We start from the raw sequence: 21,522 nt of genomic DNA on the forward strand, positions 1-21,522 counted from the left end.
ACTCCAAATCCCAGTGACTCTCCACACCGTCGCAGGTAACACATCTCAACAAAGCACTGACTATCGGTTAAGTGAAAGGAATTTCAGAGTCCAGAAATGTTTACATCCATCCACATAGGGTTACAGGCTGAGTGCAGACAGGAATTAGGCTCCCTGAGAGTTTGGTCAAATGTATGCAGACATGTTAAAATTCGAGATACCTAATCAAAGTGACGTGTGAACCAAAGTAAAAATTATATGGAGGAATGATTACACGTGTGATAAAAGTGCATTAGCTGTACACGACCACACAAATGAGTGCGTGTAGACTGGGGAGGTGGGTGGATATCAGTTTCCGGGTGATGCCGTAGGACTGCAGTCCTGCAAGATGTTACTCTTGGGGAAATGCATGAAGATGACTTGGGACTCTGCGTTATTTCTTACACTTGCATGTGGATCTGCCAGTTCCTCGACATAAAAAAATGCAACTAAAGGCACTCTGTGGAGGAAGGCAGAAAGACAGCAGGAAGATGCATGTCCTGAAGAGCATTTGTAAGTGTCCACAGAGGGTAGGCAGGCAGAGAAGGTGGATGTGATCTTTAGGGTCCGAGGATGAAATAGCAGAGGGCTGAAGGAAGGTTGGAAAATCCTATGTCTCACTGAGGAGAGAGATCAAATAACAAGGCCACGATTATGACAGCTGAAAGGAATGTCTCCAGGGTTTCCCACCCTTGACGCGGACACACACACACACACACAATGTTGGCGCCCGGATTGAATAGACAGCACCAGCGGTTGTCCTGGCTATTAGCACCAGCACTAAAATGGAATCCTGAGTCTCCTGGGTCGCTTTCTTTTACAACTGTGAATGCTGAAATCTGGCTTGTGAACTGATCAGAACTCAAGCTCAAGGTTGCGGTTTGCTGCCTCTTTGGAAAAACCAACCCTTGGGTCGAAATGCTAATCAAGCTTTATTTTAAAGCATGAAAAACAGAGGGGGAAAAAAAGGAGACAGTCACCGTAGACAAGCTGACTAATTTCTGTTCAGTGATATTTCACAGCCTGGCAGCCCTGGAGTCTGGCACCTTTGATCTCCTTTTCCTAAAGAGCGTTCCTTTGTAGAGGACACCGCCGTGCTGGGGAGCTGGGGTCTGCCCTCTGCCCTGACTCTGTACCTTGTTCTCTTCCCGCATGTGGGCTATAAGAACAGGGTCTCTTTCTAACAGGATGCTTTCGAGATTCAAAGACTCGAAGTTGCCGTAGCACCACCTGTATCTGCCATTCACGTTTGTCGTCGCCACGTTCGTTCATGTGCTCCGCTGTAGGAGAGCCTCTCGTTTTGTTTACCCCTTTTTCCTTTGGGTGACTGTTGACATTGCAATTCAACCTCCAGAGACATATACCCAGGAGAAATGAGAGCATGTGTACACAAAAGACTCATATAAGAATGTCCACAGAAGCACCCTTCCTATGAATATGATGAAATAAGTGAGAGGATGCACGAAGGTTAGTAAGGAACGCATCCTTGGGGAAGAGGGAGGCAGGAATTGTAGGTAGATGGGGCAGAAAGTTTGGAGCAGGGTCCAAGAGGCGATCTCAGTGTCGGGAAGCATCTTGCCCCGTGCAGGCTCAGTTCGAATGCTGTATAATTTCCTGTCCCCTCCCTCCCCCTTAGTTTGCACAGCTAAGATTGTCTATAAGGTGCCAATGCTCCTGGTGTTAAGAGTGCCCAGTTCTGTCCATGCCAGGGGCTGGATTAAGGAAGATTAAAATAGGCTGACTCTACTTTCTATAGTTAAATAACAGTCCATCCTAAATTATTTGGCTTGAAAGAAGGCATTCCCCACCTCCACGTCCAAAATACTGATGCCGTGAGTATCAAATAGTAGGCGCGTTACTAGAAGCAGTGAACTTTAATAGAGATGGCATTGGGTGGACATGATAATACCCAGATTTTTACTGTGTCACTATTACTAGCAAGCTGAGTCAACTTGAAGAATCCCTTCACCTTGTGATAGCTCTGCTGGCTCTAAAATAATGGCTTTGGAGTATACGGCTCTAAGATTCTCTAAGCTCCCAAAACCTACAGAGTGAAGTTCTCGTATTTTATAAATCAGTAGTTTCCTATCTTTGTATTTCACTCTTGGTCCTGAGGTCTCTAGAATACCATCCCCAAGGCTGATTGATTTTACAGTTCAGGATTAGAGACTTCATGCTGAACTAAATGGTTGCTTTTACTACATGTGTGCCAGCCTTTCTCCACGACCCCAAGAAGGCAGTCACGTTCTCTTTCCGTGCATCAAAGCTAAAAGGGGATGCCAACATCTGACCTCACGGGATGCCTGCCAGCTGCAGCTGCGTATAATGAGGAAGTTCGATGAGTCACCTGCTTAAGACCACTTGCTGGTTGTTTAGGGTGAGTTTTCAAGGACTCAGTAGTAAAATCATTTTCCTGCAGGCATTTAATGCACATTTATAGCTTCAATTTTGCTTACTCACCTGTGCAACGTCGTGTCTGTACAAATGAAGATTCAAGCAGAGAAACAGAACTCCTAGGATAGACAGATGATAGGTAGATATGTAGATATGATACATAATTATATATAATATATAACCTCTACATAGATAGAGATGGATAGATACCTATAATATCTATCTTATGTATCAATCAGTTATATTAAGTATATATAGATTAATAAAATGTAGATATTAATTATGGATTATTCACAATGTATAGAGAGATATAGATATGGACAGATGGAGATAGATATCTATGGGTCAATATTTATCTATCATAGATAGATAGATAAATAGATAGAAAAATAGATGTTGACATATATCTACCTATCCGTTTTTCTGTCTGTCTGTATCTATGTACCTGTCATCATTTGTCTATGGAGAAATGGGCAAGTCTGAAATCTACAGGGCTAGGAATCCCCTAGCGGTCCAGTGGTTAGTAAGGACTCCATGCTCTCACTGCCAAGGGTCTGGGTTCGAGCCTTGGTCGGGGAACTGAGATCCCACAAGCCGCGCAGCGCTGCCAAACAAACAAACAAACATAAAAATCTCTAGGGCAGACCAGCAGGAAAGGGCAGTCTGGGGCTGTTCTACACATGCAGAATTTTTCTTCTCTCATGGAAACGTCAGCCTTGCTCTTTCCCCCCAGCTTTGTCAAGGTATAGTTGACGAATAAAAACTGTATGTATTTGAGGTATATAGTGTGATGATTTGATACATGGGTACTTTGTGAAATGAATACCACAATCAAGTTAATGTACACATTTATCACCTCACGTAGTTACCTTTGTACGTGTGTGTGGCGAGAACATTTAAGATCTACTCTCTCAGCGAATTTCAAGTATACAATATAGTATATGCCAAAGCACTAGTGTTTTTCTTGTTCCACTATTCTGCAAAGAAAGGGAAAAAAGTCGCTACTTAGTGTAAAGCCATGGCTTTCCCTTCCAGAGAACTCCTAGGCCAGCTCTGGGCAGGGACCTCCTACGGCAGAAGTTGATGGTTAGCCAGAAGGAGAAAAGCAAACCAGGATGAAACTAAGAAATAACTGATAAAAGTTTAGATTTATTGGGTTAAAGATTTACCCGATAATTAGGTACTCAAATGCTTCTATTCCTTACTTTTCTTAAAGCCAGCAAATAGAGTGTTTTGTAAATTTTATCCTGTTATGGTAATTTTTTAAAGTTTTTTTTTTGAAAAACAGAAAGTGCATTACTCTCTATCTGGTGCCAAATGGGCACTAACAACATCAGGAGAGCGAATAACCCCCAGGGCCAGCGCTACTCCGCATCCAGTAGCCGCTTTAGAAAGAGCTGGGAAACGGTTCAGGAAGTAACCCATGTCTTGAAGGGTGGCCGTCAGAGTTCTCAACTTATGAGTGAAGGTCACAGAGCGCAGTTTATTAAAAGTTGGATATGTGAACCGTCTTCTCAACCATTTTACTATGAGTGATGCTTTCTGAAACATATATGTACATTGGTCTTACGAAATCCAGATTTAGAGGAGAAAAAAGCCTTAAATGTCCTCGTCATCTTGGTGAGGAGGGATCATGATATCGTGTGACATGGAACGAGGCCGAGCTGTTTTATTACTGTCTGTGGTTCCAAGAGCTTAGCCTTTTCCAAAGTGTGTCAAAACACCCAGCTTTTAATCAGCGTGATCAGAGTAACAGTGTATTAGTTCAGTGGGGCTGCCATCTCATCAGGCAATTTGCTCTGCAAGAAACATTTTGCAAACACGATAAAACCCAGAGTTTCGGGCTTCCCTGGTGGCGCAGTGGTTGAGAATCTGCCTGCCAATGCAGGGGACGCGGGTTCAAGCCCTGGTCTGGGAAGATCCCACATGCCGCGGAGTGGCTAGGCCCGTGAGCCACAGTTACTGAGCCTGCGCGTCTGGAGCCTGTGCTCCGCAGCAAGAGAGCCCGCGATAGTGAGAGGCCCGCGCACCGCGATGAAGAGTGGCCCCCGCTTGCCACAACTAGAGAAAGCCCTCGCACAGAAACGAAGACCCAACACAGCCATAAATAAATAAATAAATAAATAAAAATTTAAAAAAAAAAAAAAAAAAAAAACCCAGAGTTTCCATAAGTCTCTAGAATACAGTCAGGGTTGCTAAATAGCCTATGTCAGTAAGAGCAGAGAAAATCTTGGAACTGTAATAAAAAAGCTGGTTTTCTTCCCCAAAGAATTCTGTAGAAAAATCTTACAAGAAACTTGGGTTATGCTGCACATTTTTGTGGTGGCCACGTTGATTCTGGATTCGTTTGTCTCTTCTCCAAGGTCTCACTTACTCTCCTTGCTTGAAGCAGCTTAGGCCAATCCTCACTAATTTGAGGAGTGCGGCAAAGCAAGCCTCACTAATTTCAGTGATGTTCAGATGAGCTGGCCCTCTTGCTGCTATACAGAAAGGAAACTGTGAATCCCACTAGCAAAACCATCCAGGAGGCTTCGTGAAGCACATTGTGTATCCAAGGAAGATGTAGCTGTCTATAAAGTATCTGGTGTATTTCCAATCTGTCTTATTTTGGGGGAAAATCACTTAGATTGACATTTATCAAGTTTCCAACGATGCAATTGTGTCATTCAGATCGTTTCTAAACATTACACAGCAGTAACAATTTATGGCATAGTAATTTAGGTACTGTCTTGCAGATTACGGATAAATTTCGCCCTCGGACATACACTGGGCTGTGAAAATCCATGCTTTCTGCATTTGCCAGCCACAGTGAAACGATTCACTTACAAGATCCAGGCTATGCACTGGAAAAGAGACTGGTGGGAAGGTTATTGGGAGACCTCATAACTTGTTTGGTTAGATCAAGGAGACCTCTAGAGATGATGGGGAGAAAATAGAATGGCGGCCTCGAGTAAAAGGCTTGGTTTCCCCTATGTGTTCTTATTTTTTTCATTTTTATTTTATATAGTTGATATAAATGTGTATCTCTAAGCTATAAAAGTATAGTTGATCGACAGTGCTGTGTTAGTTTCAGGTGTACAGCAAAGTGATTCAGTTATACATATACATCTATCCATTCTTTTCCAGATTCTTTTCACATATAGGATATTACAGAATACTGAGTAGAGTTCCCTGTGCTGTACAGTAGGTCCTTGTTGATTATCTATATTTTCTTAACATCTTTATTGGAGAATAATTGCTTTACAATGTTGTGTTAGTTTCTGCTGTATAACAAAGTGAATCAGCTATACATATACATATATTCCCATATCTCCTCCCTCTTGCATATCCCTCCCACCCTCCCTATCCCACCCTTCTAGGTGGTCACAAAGCACCGAGCTGATCTCCCTGTGCTATGCGGCTGCTTCCCACTAGCTATCTATTTTACATTTGGTAATGTATGTATGTCCATGCCACTCTCTCACTTCGTCCCAGTTTACCCTTCCCCCTCCCCACGTCCTCAAGTCCATTCTCTACGTCTGCGTCTTTATTGCTGTCCTGCCCCTAGGTTCTTCAGAACCATTTTTCTTTTCTTTCTTTCTTTTTTTTTTTTAGATTCCATATATGCGTGTTAGCATACAGTATCTGTTTTTCTCTTTCTTACTTACTTCACTTTGTATGACAGATTCTAGGTCCATCCACCTCACTACAAATAACTCCATTTCATTTCTTTTTATGGCTGAGTAATATTCCGTTGTATACATGTGCCACATCTTCTTTATCCATTCATCTGTCGATGGACACTTAGGTTGCTTCCATGTCCTGGCTCTTGTAGATAGAGCTACAATGAACATTGTGGTACATGACTCTTTTTTTTTTTTTTTTTTTTTAAAGATTTATTTATTGATTCATTCATTGATTGATTGCTATGTTAGGTCTTTGTTTCTGTGCGAGGGCTTTCTCTAGTTGTGGCAAGTGGGGGCCACTCTTCATCGCGGTGCACGGGCCTCTCACCATCGCGGCCACTCTTGTTGCGGAGCACAGGCTCCAGACGCGCAGGCTCAGTAATTGTGGCTCACGGGCCTAGTTGCTCCGCGGCATGTGGGATCTTCCCAGACCAGGGCTCGAACCCGTGTCCCCTGCATTAGCAGGCAGATTCTCAACCACTGCGCCACCAGGGAAGCCCTACATGACTCTTTTTGAATTATGGTTTTCTCAGGGTATATGCCCAGTAGTGGGATTGCTGGGTTGTATGGTAGTTCTATTTTTAGTTTTTAAAGGAACCTCCATACTGTTCTCCATAGTGGCTGTATCAATTTACATTCCCACCAACAGTGCAAGAGGGTTCCCTTTTCTCCACACCCTCTCCAGCATTTGTTGTTTGTAGATTTTTTGATGATGGCCATTCTGACTGGTGTGAGGGAGGTGATACCTCATTGTAGTTTTGATTTGCATTTCTCTAATGATTAGTGATGTTGAGCATTCTTTCATGTGTTGTTGGCAATCTGTATATCTTCTTTGGAGAAATGTCTGTTTAGGTCTTCTTCCCGTTTTTGGATTGGGTCGTTTGTTTTTTTGATATTGAGCTGCATGAGCTGCTTGTAAGTTTGGGAGATTAATCCTTTGTCAGTTGCTTTGTTTGCAAATATTTCCTCCCATTCTGAGGGTTGTCTTTTTGTCTTGTTTATGGTTTCCTTTGCTGTGCAAAAGCTTTTGAGTTTAATTAGGTCCCATTTGTTTATTTTTGTTTTTCTTTCCATTACTCTGGGAGATGGATCGGAAAAGATGTTGCTGCGATTTATGTCAGAGAGTGTTCTGCCTATGTTTTCCTCTAAGAGTTTGATAGACCTTACATTTAGGTCTTTAATCCATTTTGTGTTTATATTTTCTATTTCTTCCTGGTTCAGTCTCGGAAGGTTGTGCTCTCCTAAGAATTTGTCCATTTCTTCCAGGTTGTCCATTTTATTGGCATACAGTTGCTAGTAGTAACCTCTCATGATCCTTTGTATTTCTGCAGTGTCAGTTGTTACTTCTCCTTTTTCATTTCTAATTCTGTTGATTTGAGTCTTCTCCCTTTTTTCTAGATGAATCTGGCTAACGGTTTATCAATTCTGTTTATCTTCTCAAAGAATCAGCTTTTAGTTTTATTGATCTTTGCTATTATTTCCTTCATTTCTTTTTCATTTATTTCTGATCTGATATTTATGATTTCTTTCCTTCTGCTAACTTTGGGGTTTTTTTGTTCTTCTTTCTCTCATTGCTTTAGGTGTAAGGTTAGTTAGGTTGTTTATTTGAGATGTTTCTTGTTTCTTGAGGTAGGATTGTATTGCTATAAACTTCCCTCTTAAAACTGCTTTGGCTGCATCCTGTAGGTTTTGGGTCATCGTGTTTTCATTGTCATTTGTTTCTAGGTATTTTTTTATTTCCTCTTTGATTTCTTCAGTGACCTTTTGGTTATTTAGTAGCATATTGTTTAGCCTCCATGTGTTTGTATTTTTTACAGTTTTTTTCCTGTAATTGATATCTAGTCTCATAGTGTTGTGGTCAGAAAAGATACTTGATATGATTTCAATTTTCTTAAATTTACCAAGTCTTGATTTGTGACCAAGGATATGTTCTATCCTGGAGAATGTTCCATGAGCACTTGAGAAGAAAGTGTATTCTGTTGCTTTTGGATGGAATGTCCTATAAATATCAAGTCTATCTTGTTTAATGTGTCATTTAAAGCTTGTGTTTCCTTATTTATTTTCATTTTGGATGATCTGTCCATTGGTGAAAGTGGGGTGTTAAAGTCCCCTACTATGATTGTGTTCCTGTCGATTTCCCCTTTTATGGCTGTTAGCATTTGCCTTATGTATTGAGGTGCTCCTATGTTGGGTGCATAAATATTTACAGTTGTTATATCTTCTTCTTGGATTGATCCCTTGATCATTATGTAGTGTCCTTCTTTGTCTCTTGTAATAGTCTTTATTTTAAAGTCTATTTTGTCTGATATGAGAATTGCTACTCCAGCTTTCTTTTGATTTCCATTTGCATGGAATATCCTTTTCCATCCCCTCACTTTCAGTCTGTATGCATCCCTAGGTCTTAAGATGGGTCTCTTATAGACAGCATATATACAGGTCTTGTTTTTGTATCCATTCAGCCAGTCTATGTCTTTTGGTTGGAGCATTTAATCCATTTACATTTAAGGTAATTATTGATATGTATGTTCCTAATACCATTTTCTTAATTGTTTGGGGTTTGTTATTGTAGGTCTTTTCCTTCTCTTGCGTTTCCTGCCTAGAGAAGTTCCATTAGCATTTGTTGTAAAGCTGATTTTGTGGTGCTGAATTCTCTTAACTTTTGCTTGTCTGTAAAGTTTTTAATTTCTCTGTCGAATCTGAATGAGATCCTTGCTGGGTAGAGTAATCTTGGTTGTAGGTTTTTCCCTTTCATCACTTTAAATATGTCCTGCTACTCCCTTCTGGCTTGCAGAGTTTCTGCTGAAAGATCAGCTGTTAACCTTATGGGGATTCCCTTGTATGTTTTTTTTTTTTTTTTTTTTTTTATTTTTTTTTAATTATTATTTATTTTATTTTATTTATTTATGGCTGTGTTGGGTCTTCATTTCTGTGCGAGGGCTTTCTCTAGTTGTGGCAAGCGGGGACCACTCTTCATCGCCGTGTGCGGGTCCCTCACTATCGCGGCCTCTCGTTGCGGAGCACAGGCTCCAGACACACAGGCTCAGCAATTGTGGCTCACGGGCCCAGTTGCTCCGTGGCATGTGGGATCTTCCCAGACCAGGGCTCGAACCCGTGTCCCCTGCATTGGCAGGCAGATTCTCAACCACTGCGCCACCAGGGAAGCCCCCCTTGTATGTTATTTGTTGCTTTTCCCTTGCTGCTTTTAATATTTTTTCTTTGTATTTAATTTTTGATAGTTTGATTACTATGTGTCTTCACGTGTTTCTGCTTGGATTTATCCTGTATGGGACTCTCTGTGCTTCCTAGACTTGATTATTTCCTTTCCCACGTTAGGGAAGTTTTCAACTATAATCTCTTCAAATATTTTCTCAGACCCTTTCTTTTTCTCATCTGCTTCTGGGACCCCTGTAATTTGAATGTTGGTGCGTTTAATGTTGTCCCAGAGGTCTCTGAGACTGTCCTCAATTCTTTTCATTTTTTTTTCTTTATTCTGCTCTGTGGTAGTTATTTCCACTATTTTATCTTCCAGGTCACTTGTCCATTCTTCTGCCTCAGTTATTCTGCTATTGATTCCTTCTAGAGAATTTTTAATTTCCTTTATTGTGTTGTTCATCATTGTTTGTTTGCTCTTTAGTTCTTGTAGGTCCTTGTTAAACTTTAGTTGTGTTTTCTCCATTCTATTTCCAAGATTTTGGCTCATCTTTACTATCATTACTCTGAATTCTTTTTCAGGTAGACTGCCTATTTCCTCTTCATTTGTTTGGTCTGGTGGGTTTTTACTTTGCTCTTTCATCTGCTGCATATTTCTCTGTCTTTTCATTTTGCTTAACTCACTGCGTTTGGGGTCTCCTTTTCACAGGCTGCAGGTTCGTAGTTCCCATTGTTCTTGGTATCTGCCCCCAGTGAGTAAGGTTGGTTCAGTGGCTTGTGTAGGCTTCCTGGTAGAGGGGACTGGTGCCTGTGTTCTGTTGTGTGGGGCTGGATCTTGTCTTTCTTGTGGGCAGGGCTGCGTCCGGTGGTGTGTTTTGGGGTGTCTGTGAACTTAGTATGATTTTAGGCAGCCTCTCTGCTGATGGGTGGGGTTGTGTTCCTGTCTTGTTAGTTGTTTGGCATGGGGCATCCAGCACTGGAGCTTGCTGGCAGTTGGGTGGAGCTGGGTCTTAGCGTTGAGACGGAGCTCTCTGGGAGAGTTCTCGGTGATTGATATTATGAGGGGCTGGGAGGTCTCTGGTGGTCCAGTGTCCTGAACTCGGCTCTCCCACCTCAGAGGCTCAGGCCTGACACCCAGCCAGAGCACCAAGACCCTGTCAGCCACATGGCCAGGTACATGGGGATTTTCTTGCCTTTTGGGAAGTCTGAGGTCTTCTGCCAGTGTTCAGTAGGTGTTCTGTAGGAGTTGTTCCACATGTAGATGTGTTTGTGGGGAGGAAGGTGATCTCCACGTCTTACTCCTCCGCCACCTTGAAGGTCCCCCCTCTGATTGTCTATTTTATATAGGGTAGTATGTATATGTTCATCCCAGTGTCCCCTACGTGTTCTCGAATCTCAGAGAGATGCCTGCAGCCATCCTCCTTCTGACACTTAGAGGTCCATGAGCACCCACTGGGTTGGTGTCTCCACCATGGTCTGAAGCCCAGAGGGCAGCATCACTGTTCACTGCCCTGAGGAGAGGTGGTTCTACTCACGTGAGCTGAAGAATGCTTTCAGTTCCTAAGCTGCTCAGCTCTACTTTGAAAATATACCCTCAATCAAAGACGTTGTCCTGTTCACAGTCGCACAAGCTGTATAGTTAATTAGCTTCACAGCCGTATAAATACTTGAGGTGGCCAATCTTTTTACAGTTTCATCCATTCTAGTCGCTGGGTAGTGGTATGCATTCTGGCTTTCATTTATATTTTCCTGGTGAGTAATGATCTTGAGTAACTTTTCCTGTGCTTATTGACCATTTAGAAATCCTCATGTGTAGTGTCTGTTGAAGTCTTTTGAAAATGTTCCATTCAGTTGTCTTTTTTGTATGAGTTTATAGGCGTTCTTTATATATTCTATATTCTGGATACTGGTCCAGTGTTATCATTTAACTCTCTTACTGATGTCTGCTGATGAACAAAAGTTCTTAATTTTAATGAAAAAGAATTTATCAGTTTTTTTTCTTTTGTGCCTAGTGATTTCTGTGTGCAGTTTAGAAATTATTGTATACCTCAAGTTCATAAACATATTTTTCTGTTTCTTTTCTACAAGTTGTACTATTTACATTTTACAGATGGTCTGTAATTTATTTCATATTAATTTATTTGAGGTAGTGATAAAGATTCCTTTTTTATTAATTAATAAACTATTAAAATAAAAAGATAAAATTAGTAAGATAAAAATAAATTAATAAAAATATTAATATCCAATTGAACCAAAATGACTTATTTAATTGACAGTCCTTTCCTCTAATGAATTGATATGACACTTTTTCATAAATAAGTTGACTGTATCAGTGAGTCATCTAGATTCTAGACTGTTTGTCTCTTGTGCTACTATCTTGGTTTCTGTAGCTTCTTTTGTATGTCTTGATATCTGGTAAATTACACCACTGACATTTGGTCTACTTCAAGATTAACCTGGGCTAATGTAGGCCCTTTGATTTTCTCCCAGTTGTCACAAAACCTGAGTGAAGTATTGGTAGGGATTGCATTGAACCTATAAATCAAGCTGGGAAGAATGGGTACCTTAAAAATATCAAGTGCTTCAATCTAGAAACATGATAGGTTTCTCTATTTAGGTCTTCCTTAAATTCTCTCAGCATTTTGTGTTGTTTCCCGTGTAAAAGATTTCACATAATTAGACTTACGTCTTGGTATTTGGTGTATTTGATGATGCTGTAAATTATATGTGTGTGTTTATTTCTTTCCTTGCATTTAAGTTTCCAGTTCATTGTTGTCTGTATCACTTTCAGGTTTTCCTAAATCATGAAAAACTATTTGACCTTAAACTTTGGTCTAGCCAATAATAATTGACATAATGTTTAAACGCTTCCTTCACTGTACATTTATCAAGATATACAGACAGCATCCTCAGTCCATCTTCCTTGCATCTCACTTGTTTTTCAAAGTAAATCAGTAAATTTTTATGACAGTCCCCCAATGAATCTTTTGTTGTATCTCTCACCAGTTCATCTACACACTATTGTTGGATTAGCCATTATCAAGCATAGCTCTAATCATAGCATTTTCTTATCAAATCTCCATAGTGTTCTAATATTTTCAGTTGTGCCATTACTCCCTTTTTTCCAGCCTTATCTCTGTTTCATCCTCTTGTGTTTCAGACACCAAATCAAACCATCCACCTTTACACACCTTAGATGAGATGTGACCTTTGTTCATGCTGCTTTATGCTTACGGACTCTCCATCCATATTTGTCCCTTCTGTATCCCTCCCTCAAGAAACGTGTAGATCACAATTTGGTTTAAAATAAGATGCTTTATGAGCCCTCAACCGAGTATAATTAAGTGCTTCTTTGAAATCATGTAGTACACATTTTTCACTGTTCCCCATGCACTACTCATCTGAGGAGATATTTTCCCCAAAACCTCTTCTGACACTGTCCAATCCACCTTTGTATCAGTATTCAGTGTAGTCTTTGGCTTGGGGTCAACAGTTAATAAATACACGTTGACTTAAATTTAATTGTAATCAGTGCAAAGAGAAGTCCATCATGCACGATGCAGTCTTTTCTGTGTAAGTTTTGCAAGCCATGGGTTCCTGAGCAAACCTTTTGAAGTACTGACACAAAAAAATAGGCAGAACTCCATTCTGCTCTGGCTAGAGTATCATTAAAGAATTCTGAACCTTCAGTTTTTTTAAAGCATGTAATTTATGTGCATGATAAAACAGCCCTTTGTTTCACAAGTCAACATTCTTAATGCAGCCTGTCAGAATGCATTCTCAGTAAATTGCTTTGATGAACATGCCAGCCCAGTTAGTTTCTTTTAAGGGGAAGAGAAGAAAGGGGGAAAAAAAAAAAACTTTTGCAGCAGAAAAAAAAGAAAGTAAATAGAACAGGTCTAGACTGTACCGCATAGTTTTACATCCAAGATTGCAAATAATATGGTTTCACACTCTCATGAGCCAGGATTCTGCCTTAGAATTTGCAATCAAAAGCTCTGTTTTTGTTTTATAACAGATATGTGGTTCCGATTTCAGCTTCTGCCTCACGTACCCACCCACGAGCAGGTCCCAAGCATGCATGGACTTGATATAATTTTAAATGTACTCCTAGGAAAGCAGTCCTCAGCTTGACAACCCTGAGTTCTGGTACTTGGAGGTGCTCTGCAAATCTGTGTCCTGGCGATGCCCAGGACAGGATCTCACCCCTAGGACTCCAGGGAAAGGATACTGGTTAGTTTTTAACTGACTTTTCTGTATGCAGGACCTGGTATAGCTAAGAGAACCTAGTAAAACTTCCTGCATATATTCTCCTAGAAAATTTAAAACAAAATTCTTGGTTTCCCTCCCCTACCAAGGCTGCTGGTGTTTTCTGTAAAAAAAATATTGGAAAATAGAGTAGCAGAGAGATCCATTTGCTGATTCTGTCCTAAGCGGAGCTCTGGGTAAATGGAGACTTAGCCTAAAACATGTTAATTCACACAAAAGAGAGCCAGATTGTCTCATTATCAATCTTTATAAGTATGTCGATTGTGTGTGTGTTTACAAATGTTCACATACATACATTTGGGAAGATAAGTTGCCACCTCACTTTGGCGCTAGCCAACTACAGAAGGGCTATTGCTTTATTCATTTAGCTCCAGTCTCTGCACTAAATGTGGTCAGGCTTAGAGGGAGAGTCTCTGTATTGGAATTCTCCATAGTTCAGTTGAGTCTTAACTAGTGTTTTCTTGGGCAGAAAGATGAATATAAGGTTTATTAAAGAAAGCTCTGAAATTCTTATAATACACAATGTCAGATAAACAGTGAAGAAAGATCATCAGTGAATATCGTATTGTGTATGCACAGTTTGTCACCATGTTTGTTTGTTTTTTTCTGCATTATGTGGCTATCACTGTCAACCTGACACTTTTTCTCTCCAGGCTTCACGAGGGTCAAAAATGCCCTTCCAGTAAAGCAGCTGTCAGAATGTCCTCGCCCTGGGTCTGAAAGACATGGCTCAGGATTCCTTTCAAAAGATTAGAAAGTGGGAGCAGATTTTTGCACCCGATTCAATACAAGTCAGTAGGAGACGTGTCGGGGAAAGAGGAATGGCCTGGGATGCAGGCTGGTGGCAGGAATGGGAGGCCATGGCCTCCAGGTGCTTCTAGAACCTCCCCCAGGTAGCAGACCACACAGGCCCATCCCTCCCACGGTGGTGCTTTGATCTCTTTAGAGTTGTCTTTCATGCCGCCCCAGTTTCTCCAGGAGAAATACACACACCTCCACGGGAGACCCAAGCCTTTCCAGAACGCTGGGGAAAGAGGGAAATAGATCAATGTAGTCTAATTGTCAAGACTCACACAGGTTGGTCAAACCTGCTGTCTCCTTTCTCCCCTACTGCTCTTCCCCATGAATGGATTGTTCACCAGCCTGGTCAGTTCACCGGTGCAGCCTTTCCGTCCTCCAAGGCCACAAGGCTCCTTCCATGTCCTCAGCCCCCATGCCACACCCAGGCCCACGGATTCCTTACCGCACAGGATAAGCGTGTGGTAAGGCCACTCTTTCAATCCCAGGCCCCCTATCCCGTGATGCTCCCCGTCTCACCTGAGGCCGTACAAGCATTTCCAAGTCTGTCCTCGCTTGACAATTCCACCTTTTCTCGAAAGCTGTTCTGTGAATATTTGCAGGCTGACTCTCGGTCCTGGAGGTGGACAGGGCCAGGAAATAGGGTTCAGTCTGGTGTAGGAACTTGCTGTAATTGGTTGAATCTCAGCTGTGTCTCTCTGGAAGGTGGATTTTTTTTTTTTTCACGAGGATCTTGCTTTTCTCAGCGTGAATATAAAATGTGTGGTGATTGGAGATGTTTGGTTATCAAGGCTTTGATTGTCTTGGTCCAGCTCTGTGTGTCCCAGCATGAGCAGCTATTTCCAAAGGTGCAGACCTGAGATGGGCATCCTGGACCATAAGGGCCTGGCCTGGACCTTGTGCAGTTATTTAAGACTGAACGACCCGTCTCTTTACGCTCAGGAAGGCCTATTTATGTCACACCGAAGTCCCAAAAGGCGGGGGCCCATCTCTGCTGTTCTGCATTGTGGTTACAGAATCCAGTGTTGGAAATGAGCTTTTCGCTCAGATCTTCGGCACATACTCATTGTGTGAATGGATGGATATCAGGGAAGAGGTGAGCAAACTGTGGTCTTCTGATGAAATTATTCTGGTGGGACCAGAAGCAAGGGCAGCCCCGCTGCCGCCCCCCACATTGTGTGGTGGGAGGCACTTCTCCCAGGACAGAGGGATTTCCCATCCCCAGCTGACCCTGAGAGATGCACATACAGCGGCCGAAATTAGAAGTAAGAGGAGAATCATTTGGCCCCCTTGAGCGGAGGACTCCTTCCCTTTTTTGACGTCATGGAATTCGGTCCTGGGGACGGAGACTGTTGCAGGGGTGACGTTTGCCTCATCCTGACAGCGTACTGCCTTCCGGTGCTACTTTGATAGAGGAACGTCAGCTGGGCCAGTCCGTTCCACACACCCAGACTAATTTAATCTGCAGAAAGGTGACGTTTCCGCACTCTAATCCCTTGCTCCAAGCCCCATACAGATTGACTCCCATCCGTCTGTTGTTGGTGTCGTTTCCAGCTTGTTACTTAAGCCTCTTTGGTCACATGAGGCCCATCCTTCCTACTTAGATGCAAGCCCCTGAGGGACAAGAGTCAGGCTTTATTCTTCACAGGCCACAATGCCTGCTGAAGATAGACCTTGCCCCAGGACACATGCATATACATTCATTTTGTTTTCTTCATTGAGGTTAAGTAGTTTGCTTGCAATGGGCCCCTTACTCAAGGAATTAAGAAAACTTGAGACCTGCATCTATATTCATTTCACAACCAATGTGTGAACATGTGGACGGGTAGGTCCCTGTTCCTCATTCCTTTTTTTTTTTTTTTTGTCTTTTTTTTCTACTTTTTTGTTTACTGGGGTATAGTTGCTTTACAATGTTGTGTTAGTTTCTGCTGTATAATGAAGTGAATCAGCTATATGGATACATATGTCCCCTCCCTCTTGGAGCTCCCTCCCCCCTTCCCCCATTCCATCCATCTAGGTCACCACAGAGCACCGAGCTGAGCTCCCTGTGCTTTATAGCAGGTTCCCCCTAGCTATCTGTTTATCACGTGGTAGTGTATATATGTCAGTTCCAATCTCCCAGTTCATCCCACCCTCCCCTTACCCCACCCACGTCCACATGTCCATTCCCTATGACTGCGTCTCTGTTCCTGCCCTGCAGATAGGTTCATCTGTACCGTTTTTCTAGATTCCACATGCATGCGTTAATATACAGTATTTGTTTTTCTCTTTCTGGCTTACTTCACTCTGTATGACAGTCTCTAGGTCCATCCACCTCACTACAAATAACTGAATTTCGTTTCCTTTATGGCTGAGTAATATCCCATTGTATACGTGTGCCACATCTTCTTTATCCATTCATCTGTCGATGGACATTTAGGTCCCTGTTCCTCATTTCTGGATACGCATGTGTAATAGGCACACAGCTTGACTTAGACCCGACCTACAATCTAAATGGTTATTTGACACGTCAGTTCTAAGGAACTTGTCAGGGGCATGGTAACTCTGGACACGGTGCTCCGATAGAGCTTTGCCGTAATTCCTTCCACAAGGTTCAGGGGGAACCAGGAAGGGCATGGTTCCAGTTAGTGAAGGCATCTGTGGCCTGTCTTCCAGTTCCACACACTTGGCGTGAGTTGAGGCGGCCTCCGTACCTTAGTTGGCATCACGGTCAAGTGGGGCTAATATTTATCTTCTTTGAGTTATGCCCTCTTACATGCTTTGCCTACTCACAGGTAGTTAGTATTTGCAACGTGCCTTAAGTTCCTCAGATTCCTGCACGAAGCAAAGTGTGGCAAAGGACAGAGCTTGGAGAGCTTTGCAAATTTGCAACTTGGGAACACTTCAAAGCCTGGTAATAATAGTACATGTCTAAGGTGATTGGAAAGCATCTCTGTGTTTCCTTTACACCCATTTGCTGGGGATTTGGTTTATATGTCATGACTCCATTAAGTTTCCAGGGGTCTCAGATCCTTACAATTAAAAGGATTGAATAAGATTATTTTTAATATTGCTCCCATTTGTTGATGCATGGTTTATTTGTGAACAGTGAGAAATCCTAAACCTTATCTGCACTGGAGTATAAAGCATTCGTTCTTATCCGATAACATACGGTTCTCCTTCTAAACCCCGTGGTTTCACGAAATAAGCTGAATTTTCCTCCTTTTACAGAATATTTGAAAACAACATCTGACCTTAGCAAATGCAATATGGCCAGCATTTGGCTCGGCTATAGAACTGAGACCTAAAGATAAATTATTTTCATTGTTCCATTTAAAAATATTATTTTCCCAGGTGTTTAAATGTAAGCAGTACTACTATGTAATTAAACACAGGTTCATAAACATTTTCATATCTTGGACTGTTTGCCTCCTTACAAGATGAGTCATGTCAGATTAGCTATGGGCTGAAGTAAATACGCATAATAAACAATACATTATTTTGTAGACTTGTAACAAATGTCCCAAGTAGTTTTTTAGTTACTCATACAACAAACATATTTATCCCATGGAACAATTTCTCTGTTAGACCCTGGCAAGGGAATTGCTAGGAAGTTTCCGGGCATTCCAGGGGGCTGTGCGCACCATGATTTCATTTCAGCGCGGTTTTGTTTGCTGCTCCAAAATATTACAGTCAAAAACCAAGTATACAGGAAACAGGATTTGGACAGTGTTTGTATTCTTGCGTGAATAATGTTAGACACCAAAAGATGCCTGTAAACGTGGATTACAGACAAAATCCTGTATATAGTTTATATACATACACACACGTGTGTAGGTGTATAATTTATATAATTTTATTTACATATGTATTTTATTTATAACATATATAATCACATACATGTTATATATATGATGATATACGATCTCATCTATATATATATAATATTATAGTAAAATAGGCAAAACAGAAGAGCAGTGATTATTGAAAGCCAGCTCCATTTCCATCTCCACCACATTGCTGAAAGATCAGTAAGCCCAGAGTTTGTAGCTGACATCAGTGCATTGGCAAAGGTCAAATCTTCTATCATCCTGGGTTCCTCGCTACAGGCTCAGTTCTCAGAGTCCAGGCCACGTCACTTGCACTGAACGCGATGATGAAATGTTTTCTCAAGTGTGGTTTAGTCTGTCATATCCTCTCACTTCCAATATGAGTTAGCGTGGACCAAAAGGAAGAGAGATGACTAGAAAGCAGGTTCTCAGGGTTCCAAACCAACGTCAGGACTTTGTATAAAGCTAGAGAAAGAAGCTTTCTAACAGTGATGGTTAAAATTCTGACCTCCGAAGATGAATATCCCAAAAAGCAAATGAAAGCTTCAACGACTTGAATCATGTCAGTTCCTAGAAAGGCTGAAACGGCCATTGAGAACTGATCGTTCCAGTTCGGCTGGGGCTAAATTACCATTTGACATTTTAGATTATTCTTCAGGAAGGTAGTTGTAATTTGGTTGCCTAGCAATTTGGTTTTTTAATATGGTCACTTCGTCTTGAAGTTACAGAATGTTGTCAGTGAGAACAACTGAGAATGAACTTTGACTAATGACCAAGATAGAAATGAATGATCTTCTATTGATGTTTTCATTTTGTCCCTGAGCCCCCTAACATTCTACATTTTAGGAGGTTATTCATTGTATTTCGCATCAGTCCAAAGAGTATATGCAAGGGCTGCGGTATTCTGAATGGTAACACCATGTTATTGTCTTAGTCTGTTCAGGCTGTACAATAGAATACCGCACTCTGGGTGGCTTATAAACAACACACGTTTCTTTCTCACAGTTCTGGAAGCTGGAAGTCCAGGATCAAGGTGCCAGCAGATTCGGTGTCTGGTGAGTACGCGCTTCCTGGTTCATAGATGGCCGTCTTCTTACTGTGTCCTCTCATAGTAGAAGGTATGAGGAGGCTCTCTGAGGTGTCTTTTACGGGCACTAATCCCACCATGAGCGTGACACCCTCATGACCTCATCACCTCCCGAAGGACCTAACAGCATCACATGGGGGTTCGGGTGTCAACATACAAATGGAGGGTGGCTGGAGACACATTCAGTCAATAACTGTTACATATGGTGCTTTCAAAAAGAAAGGTTCCCCATCATTATCTTTATCATTCTGGCAAACATAGCCTGTGAGGTAGACAGCATGGGTTGTCCATATAAACACTAATATTACCAACTGGGAAAATGAGAGAGAGGGTGTAAATTGTGTTCACCTTCCCACCAGGTACGGTCCAATAGTGTTTCAAGGCTGGGAAAAAAAAAAAGAAAACACAACAGTCTGAGATAAAAAGTCTTGCTCCTCCCTTTTGGCGTTTCCAATTACAAATAACACAGTGGGAATATGTTCCTTATAAAAAAGTATATGTACGTCTAAATTTAAGAAGCTAAATGCTGAGGGTTCTTGGTATCTCAAAATAATGGATACATAGGTAGCTCTCCAAAAAGGGACTAAAAAAATATGTGGTTGATTATCTGGAAAAATGTTGCATAAATTGTTTCCTCAACATGAAAAGGGAAGGGCTGTATCAAACAGTTCGTGTTCATTAATTCACTTATCCCTTTTACAATGAATTTTTTAAAAAATGTATTTTATTTATTTATTTTTCGCTGCGTTGGGTCTTCGTTGCTGCACACGGGTTTTCTCTAGTTGTGGCGAGCGGGGGCTACTCTTCAGTGTGCTGCACGGGCTTCTCATTGTGGTGGCTTCTCTTGTTACGGAGCACGGGCTCTAGGAACGAGGGCCCAGTAGTTGTGGCTTGTGGGCTGTAGAGCGCAGGCTCAGTAGTTGTGGCGCATGGGCTTACTTGTTCCGCGGCATGTGGGATCTTCCGGGACCAGGGCTTGAACCCGTATCCCCTGCATTGGCAGGTGGATTCTTCACCACTGTGCCACCAGGGAAGTCCTACAATGAATATTTGTTAACTAACCACCATGTGCCAAGGATTGGGTTAAACACTGGGGAAGAAATAGTGAACAAAACAGAATTCCAAACAAACTTCCTATTTCCTCCCTCATGGAATGTGTATTCTCTTGGTAAAGACAACTGTTAAGCAGACGATTTTTAAAATGTGAGTTACGTATCTGTTACCTGACATGAAGGAGTAACTCATGTAGACTTGGGAATCAGCGAGTCATTTTTCCTGAGAGTGACACTTGAACTGAGGTCAGAAGGAGGTAAGTGAAGATTTCTGTGTCAAGACCAAGTCATCTAAGCCAGTTCCTTAATCACACAGATGTAGGCAGTGAAGCTGTGAGGTGGCCGAACTCAATGATGTTACCCTGGGGACTGAGGTCTCGGTTTTCCAGCTCCATTTCCAGCTGAGTTTCTTCCCATCACATCATGTTTTCTCTTCCAACCTACTTAATACAGGAGAAACAGTTTAAAATGTTTTATTAGATTTTAATTTCTTTGTCTTAAGCTTTGCAGTTTTCATTGGCTTTTCTTCTGCGTAGATTTAATTCATCTGTGTTTATCACTTGATTGAAGTATTTTAATCAAAGTCAGTTAACCAAATCCTTTAAAAATTGAAAAAAAACCCTCTCTATACCATTTTCTATTACTATCTGCTATCCTGTTAAAATAGCAAAGGAAAATTTGTATCATCGAAGAAAAATCACAGCTCAGAATGAATTTGACCTCCTGAAACACATTTTAGAATGCTTAAGTATGTGTGATAGCTCTTTTTACTTCCTGACAAGAACAAAGACAGATTTATCTAGAGATTTATTAGCACAACATGCTTTTCTGGCAAAATTAGCCGTGGTCTAACCTTTGAGATTGACAAAATACAAAACAAAACAAGAAATAAAAAAACATTGCAGTTAACCTATTGTTTTCAAGATAGAGCATTTTTAATTTATTTATTTTATTTATTTATTTATTTTTCATTTTTGGCTGTGCTGGGTCTTCGGTTCGTGCGAGGGCTTTCTCTAGTTGCGGCAAGTGGGGGCCACTCCTCATCGCGGTGCGGGGACCGCTCTTCATCGCGGTGCGCAGGCCTCTCACCATCGCGGCCCCTCCCGCTGCGGGGCACAGGCTCCAGACGCGCAGGCTTAGCAGCTGTGGCTCACGGGCCCAGCCGCTCCGTGGCATGTGGGATCTTCCCAGACCAGGGCTCGAACCCGTGTCTCCTGCATTAGCAGGCAGATTCTCAACCACTGCGCCACCAGGGAAGCCCCAAGATAGAGCATTTTTAA

The 21,522-nt window shown here is 41.7% G+C and overlaps 1 long non-coding RNA gene across 2 annotated transcripts in view; it reads left to right on the forward strand.

Annotated features, from left to right (window-relative positions):
- LOC103012576 (uncharacterized) overlaps positions 1 to 21,522 on the forward strand; it is a 508,544-nt gene that overhangs the window by 386,307 nt on the left and 100,715 nt on the right. The window contains exon 7 of one of the 2 annotated variants that reach the window (XR_009006628.1): positions 19,109 to 19,158. The exons of the other annotated variant lie outside the window; for it this stretch is intronic. This is a non-coding gene — a long non-coding RNA (uncharacterized LOC103012576). The remainder of the gene's footprint in view (positions 1 to 19,108; positions 19,159 to 21,522) is intronic. 2 annotated transcript variants of the gene reach the window in all.

Source organism: Balaenoptera acutorostrata, chromosome X (assembly GCF_949987535.1).
Source record: "Balaenoptera acutorostrata chromosome X, mBalAcu1.1, whole genome shotgun sequence".
Taxonomy (NCBI): domain Eukaryota; kingdom Metazoa; phylum Chordata; class Mammalia; order Artiodactyla; family Balaenopteridae; genus Balaenoptera; species Balaenoptera acutorostrata.